This window comes from Elephas maximus, chromosome 14 (assembly GCF_024166365.1).
Source record: "Elephas maximus indicus isolate mEleMax1 chromosome 14, mEleMax1 primary haplotype, whole genome shotgun sequence".
Lineage (NCBI taxonomy): Eukaryota > Metazoa > Chordata > Mammalia > Proboscidea > Elephantidae > Elephas > Elephas maximus.
This window is the reverse complement of record NC_064832.1, coordinates 39,843,432-39,849,431: the sequence shown is the minus strand read 5'-3', so window position 1 is coordinate 39,849,431 and position 6,000 is coordinate 39,843,432. Positions and strand designations below refer to the sequence as shown.

At 43.6% G+C, this 6,000-nt stretch overlaps 1 non-coding gene across 1 annotated transcript; it reads left to right on the top strand.

Annotated features, from left to right (window-relative positions):
* Nucleotides 1-3,738: 3,738 nt before the first annotated feature.
* TRNAE-CUC (transfer RNA glutamic acid (anticodon CUC)) lies at nt 3,739-3,810 on the top strand. The gene has a single exon. It is a non-coding gene; the product is annotated as a tRNA-Glu (tRNA).
* The last annotated feature ends 2,190 nt before the right edge of the window (nt 3,811-6,000 follow it).

Here is a 6,000-nt window from a genome sequence, read left to right as displayed (position 1 = left end):
ACATCAGGCACGTCAATAAATACGCATAAGCTCAACTCTTTTGTTAGAAGATTTCCGATTGTGCTCCCAAAGGAAGACCCAGCCATACGTTCTATATGAGAAATGCACTTAACACAAAGTGGTTCACAAAGGCCAAGAATGAACGATTGGGCAAAGGTATTCTAAGCAAATGGAAACAATAAAAAAGCAGAGGTTGCAATCTTGATATAATCCCGTTTTTCATGGGTGGGAAAGAAAATTTTATTGAATCCATATTAAATACATGGTAATGGTGCTGTGGTTGTGAAAGAGAACGTTCTTATTTTTATTAAGTACGTACTGAAGGACTTAAGAGGAAAGGAGTATGGTGACAGAAATTTACTCTCGAAAGGTTCAGAAAAAATGGAATAGGAAAGAATGATAGAGGATATGGGGCAAAATGTAAACAACTGGTAAACTGAGTGTGTGGGAGTTACTATATCTTCCTTGCAGCTTCTTGTAAGTTTGAAATTTTATAAAAAAAAAAAAAAGCGTCAGGGACCAAAATGAAACTTTTCAGATAAAGAGCCCATCTTTGTCAGCTGCAAAATAAAGAGCTTTATTTCCCATCTCACTGGCCACTGGAAACCCTGGTGGTGTGGTGGTTAAGCACTACGGCTGCTAACCAAAAGGTCAGAGTTCAAATCCACCAGGTGCTCCTTGGAAACTCTAGGGGGCAGTTCTACTCTGTCCTACAGTGTCACTGTGAGTCAGAATCGACTTGATGGCAGTGGGGTTTTTTTTTTTGTTTAATTTCCCAACCCATTTGCCATTAACTAAGCCCTGGCCTTTCTCCAGTACCCATAATCATCTGCCGTGTTATTTTTTTTTGTGCCAAACGCTCTGGAATCCAAGCATCCTGGCTTGGGCTTGTGGGACCCTCAGACTCTATGACCAGTCCAGGGTTCTATGGGAACCACTCCCAGGGGGCAAAGCCAAGGCTGGCCACTGACACTGCTTCCTCATTTGATTGTTGCTGGGCCCACAGTGTTCCTTTCTGGACCGGTGCCTGCAGGACTGAATTTTGCACGGGACCTAAAAAAAAAAAAAAAAAAAAAAAAAACCCTTGCCGTTTTCACTAATTAAATAGTAGATAAGAACTATTTTAGGTGAAGGGAAAGACAACACATAATACAGGAGAAGTCAGCACAACTGGACTAAACCAAAAGCAAAGAAGTTTCTTGAATAAACTGAATGCTTCGAAGGCCAGCAAGGCAGGGGCAGGGGTTTGGGGACCATGGTTTCCGGGGACATCTAAGTCAATTGGCATAATAAAATCTATTAAGAAAACATTCTGCATCCCACTTTGGAGAGTGGCATCTGGGGTCTTAAACGCTAGCAAGTGGCCATCTAAGATGCATTAATTGGTCTCAACCCACCTGGACCAAAGGAGAATGAAGAATGACAAAGACACAAGGTAATTATGAGTCCAAGAGGCAGAAAGGGTCACATACACCAGAGACTACATCATCCTGAGACCAGAAGAACTAGTTGGTGCCCGGCTACAACCGATGACTGCCCTGACAGGGAACACAACAGAGAACTCCTGAGGGAGCATGAAAGCAGTGGAATGCAGAGCTCAATTTCTCATAAAAAGACCAGACTTAATGGTCTGACTGAGACTAGAAGGACCCCAGAGGTCATGGTCCCCAAACCTTCTGTTAGCCCAAGACAGGAACCTTTCCCAAAGCCAACTCTTCAGACAGGGATTGGACTGGACTATGGGATACAAAATGATACCGGTGAGGAGTGAGCTTCTTGGATCAAGTAGATACACTAGACTATGTGGGCAGTTCCTGTCTGGAGAGGAGAGGACAGAGGGGGTCAGAAGCTAGCGGAACGGACACGAAAAGAGAGAGTGGGGGGAAGGAATGTGCTGTCTCATTAGGGGGAGAGCAATTAGGAGTATATACCCAAAAAGCAAGGTGTATATAAGTTTTTGTATGAGAGACTGACTTGGTTTGTAAACTTTCACTTAAAGCACAATAAAAATTAAAACAAACAAAAAAGCCTTGCCATTAAGTCAATTCTAACTCATGGCAACTCCGTGTGTTATAGAGTAGAACCACTCTGTAGGGTTTTCTTGGATGTAATCTTTAGGGAAGCAGATTGCCAGGTCTTTCTTTCATGGTGCTGCCGGGTGGGTTCGAATTGTCAACCTTTAGTAGATGAACACAAACCATTCTCACCATGCAAAAAAAAAAACAAAAAAACAAAAACAACAAAAAAACACCAACCCTGCGTTGCCATCAAGTCAAATCTGACTCATAGTGACCCTACAGGACAGAGTAGAACTGCCCCCATAGGGTTTCCAAGGAGCGACTGGTGGATTCTTATAACGGCCGACCTTTTGGTTAGCAGCCTGAGCTCTCAACCACTGCACCACCAGGGCTCCTTCACCACCCAGGGACCCTAAAATCTCTTGCAAAGAAAACAGATCAACTCTAGTTTTGCTGAGACATGCTCTATTCCAGGGGCCCCAATGCTGGAAGACTTCCTAATAAGTGCCTGGATGAAGAAATGGTCAGAATCTGGTTAAATTAGCATCAGTATTTATTGATATAAAAATATTGCACTTGAAAAACCAACTTTAATACCCTGAGTAAATATATTTATTTTTCTTCAAGTTTCACTCAACAGGACTTCATGTATGACAATAAAGTAATGGGTCCAATTACCCAAATTACTCTTGGCAGGCTTATTATTTTCTTGTCACATTCTGGCCTGCAGAGGAGACAAACTTCCCACAGGTTGTTCAGACAAACACTGTTCTCCTCCATTTCCAGGTCAAAACCCAGCTACCATTACAAATGTTCTAGAGTTGCATTTAGTTTTAATAAAACTTTACAATCTGACACTCATTTGGAGTCTGAGTTTATTGGCAAATGCTTCTGATTGTTCCCGCAGAGGAAGGTCTGGCACCTCCAAGGTGCTTCCACTGAAGCCTGTGAGAGAAAGGAAAACTCATGGTCCCCCTGGTGCCTGTTGAGAGGGAGGACCCCTATGAGGGGACAGCTGCTGCTTAGCATTCACATGTCCCCTTGGTAAGAGGTCCTATAGCAGAACATGATGGCTTCTCTTCCCCCTGGATCCAAACCACCTTAAAAGAGTGTCACACTTTGCTCTGACTGGTCAAATACCACAAGCACCACTCGATTTTACAATTATGTAATCCAGGCATTCCAAAGCCAATGTGCGTGGCGGCGCAAGAACAGATGTGGCCTCTGTTTGAAGGTTAAAGCCCTGGACAGCGCTTAGTCTGAAAAGAGTGTCCAATCATTCTCAACTTCAGATTTTTGCTTGGCAAGCATTTTCCCCTCTCTGGAGGAGGTTTTTGTTTAGTGGGACTTAACAATTAAAAACAAAACAATTGTGCATTGTTCAGCTGCCGCACAAAGGTCAGTCCTCATTCTGGGCACACAGTCGTTTTCCAGTTCCTGATTCTTTTGGATTGGCACCATGCAGATAAACAGATACGTCATTGTGTTTTAAGACAGCCAAGTAAGAGACAATGGGCAGAGAGTTTGTGGAGGACTATCCAGCAGCAGTACCTGGTCAGCTGATGGGGAAAACCCTTCTTGTCCAGTTCTCCTGACACTTGCATAACTTTAAAAGCCATATTCAGCAAGTAACACTATTTTGTTAGAATAATTGGTATAGGTGCCAAAATCCTCTGCACAACCTGAGAGAGATTATCCCTCCCTAATATGTGCACAACGCTCCCTGGTGGTCTAGTGGTTAGGATTCAGCACTCTCACTGCTGTGGCCTAGGTTCGTTTCCTGGTCAGGGAAGCTGTTCTTTTTGGAAACCGTGGTGACATAGTGGTTAAGAGCTACGGCTGCTAGCCAAAAGGTCAGCAGTTCAAATCTACCAGGTGCTCCTTGGAAACTCTATGGGGCAGTTCTACTCTGTCCTTCCTATAGGTCGCTATGAGTCGGAATCAACTCAACGGCAACGGGTTTGGTTTTTAATATGTGCACAGAGTTCTGGGACAGAAGTCACACGGAAATTATGTGGCTCTTGTAAGGTATACAAGGAACAAAGTCAGTTCCCTGAATGAGATATAAGAACACAGGACTTTAGCATCAGGGGTCATTTGGTGCTACCCAGAGTGATGAGCCCAAGTTTCCTCAGGCAGTTAATGACTGAGCAGGTCGAGAACTTCCTTCCAATTGATTCTACCTAAAATCAAAAAACCAAACTAGTTGCCGTTGAGTCAGTTCCAACTCATGGTAACCCCATGTGTATCAGTGTAGAACTGTGTGCTCCACAGAATTTTCAATAGCTGATTTTTCAGAAGTAGGTCACCAGGCCTTTCTTCCGAGGCACCTCTAAATGGACTCAAACCTCCACCCTTTTGGTTAGCAGCTGAGCATGTTAACCATTTGTACCACCCAGGGACAATTCTACCTAGAGTTTATAAATTCTGTCCACCACAAGATGGAAAATTGGAATTCCTTTTTCTTTACCAGTTGTACTTTTGACACAGCAAGTTAATAGGTAGGAACTTTGTGATATAACCCTGACCAGAAATTGGTAGTAAATTATACTTCATCTAAGTGTTTTACTTGGCTGCTAACCAGTTCGAATCCACCAGCTACTCCTTGGAAACCCTACAGGAGCAGGTTTACTCTGTTCTATAGGGTCTCTATCAGTCGGAATCGACTTGAGGACAACAGGTTTTTTTAAAGTATTTTGCAAGTATGTTACTGGTTAGAGGAATTTTCTAAAAAGTGAGCATTTTATTTCATAATGAGATGAAAAGTTACGTTCAATTTACTAAATACAAGTGGACATTTAACTATGCCTGAGGTGCTCTTCCAGAGAAAGCACTGTCCAGGCAGAAGAAAGTGGCCTAGAATTTCTGGACTATTTCTTGTAATTGTTATTGCTGGAAACAGATCGAGAGAAAGGCAATATAATACATGGCCATTCCACTTGCTCCCTCAGCCAGTATCTCTCTGCTGTATTCAAAGAGGAATTTAATTTTGTTTGACCCACAGGCACAGGAAGGGGCTAGGTAGAGGGAGGGTTGAAGTCTCCGGAGCTGGCCCTTCGGGATCTAACGATGCTGTCTGCAGAAAGCCACTACTAAATGGCTTTCAAAGCCCTAGGGTTTGTTTAGAGGAAATCTTGCTGGCATTGACAGATTTCTCCTCCTCTGATGGCTCACAGGAAAGGGTGTAAAGAATTAAATGATTCATTCTGAGCATGGCTCAAGTACTTCTGCTCTGATCCGCTTCTTTTGGCTCGCTAGCTGCCCCTTCCGGGATGACGTCATCTCGGTGGGGCCCACAAATGATTCTGGGGGAGTACATACCCTGTAATGCCGCTCTTCGTGACATTCATTCCTTGTGGCCCTTCACGGGTAACAATGAATCTTCTCAGCATTACATGCGCTCACTGCTTATAGCGATGGGGTTTATACTCCTTTCACTAAGACCCCCCCTGAGGCACACAATGCCTTTATTATAACCTCCCAGACCCAAGAAGGGCCTGGGAACAGCTTGGAGAGGCCTATAATTAAGTACATTTAATAATAAATGCACAGGCTTCTTAGGTACTGCAAGAAGTGGAAACAAACCCTTCATCTTCTCTCTCTCCAAGTCCCACCCCCACCATCCTTCCCTTTTACAAATAAGAAAAGCCAAGGGTTATACTTTTTTTTTTTTTAAATAACAATTGCAAAGGATGTCTGGTCAGTGGGGAAGGGGAAATTAAATGACTTGAGAACATTCTTTCCGTGTTTAGAAAAAAAAAAAAAAAAACCCTTCTACTTAGGTAGTTATGTATGGTGAGGATTTGTTCCCAGGCCTTTCATCAATCACTCTTGGATTCGATGTCCAAAGGCTCTGGGGGCAGTGACCCTCTAGCACAGGGGCACCTTGAGGTGCTGAGCCACTTGGACGGGCCTTCTCTCAGCTCTCTGCGGTTGGAAGTGTGTCCCAGCAGTGCCCAGGGTCCTTGGTCCTCTCTTTTCT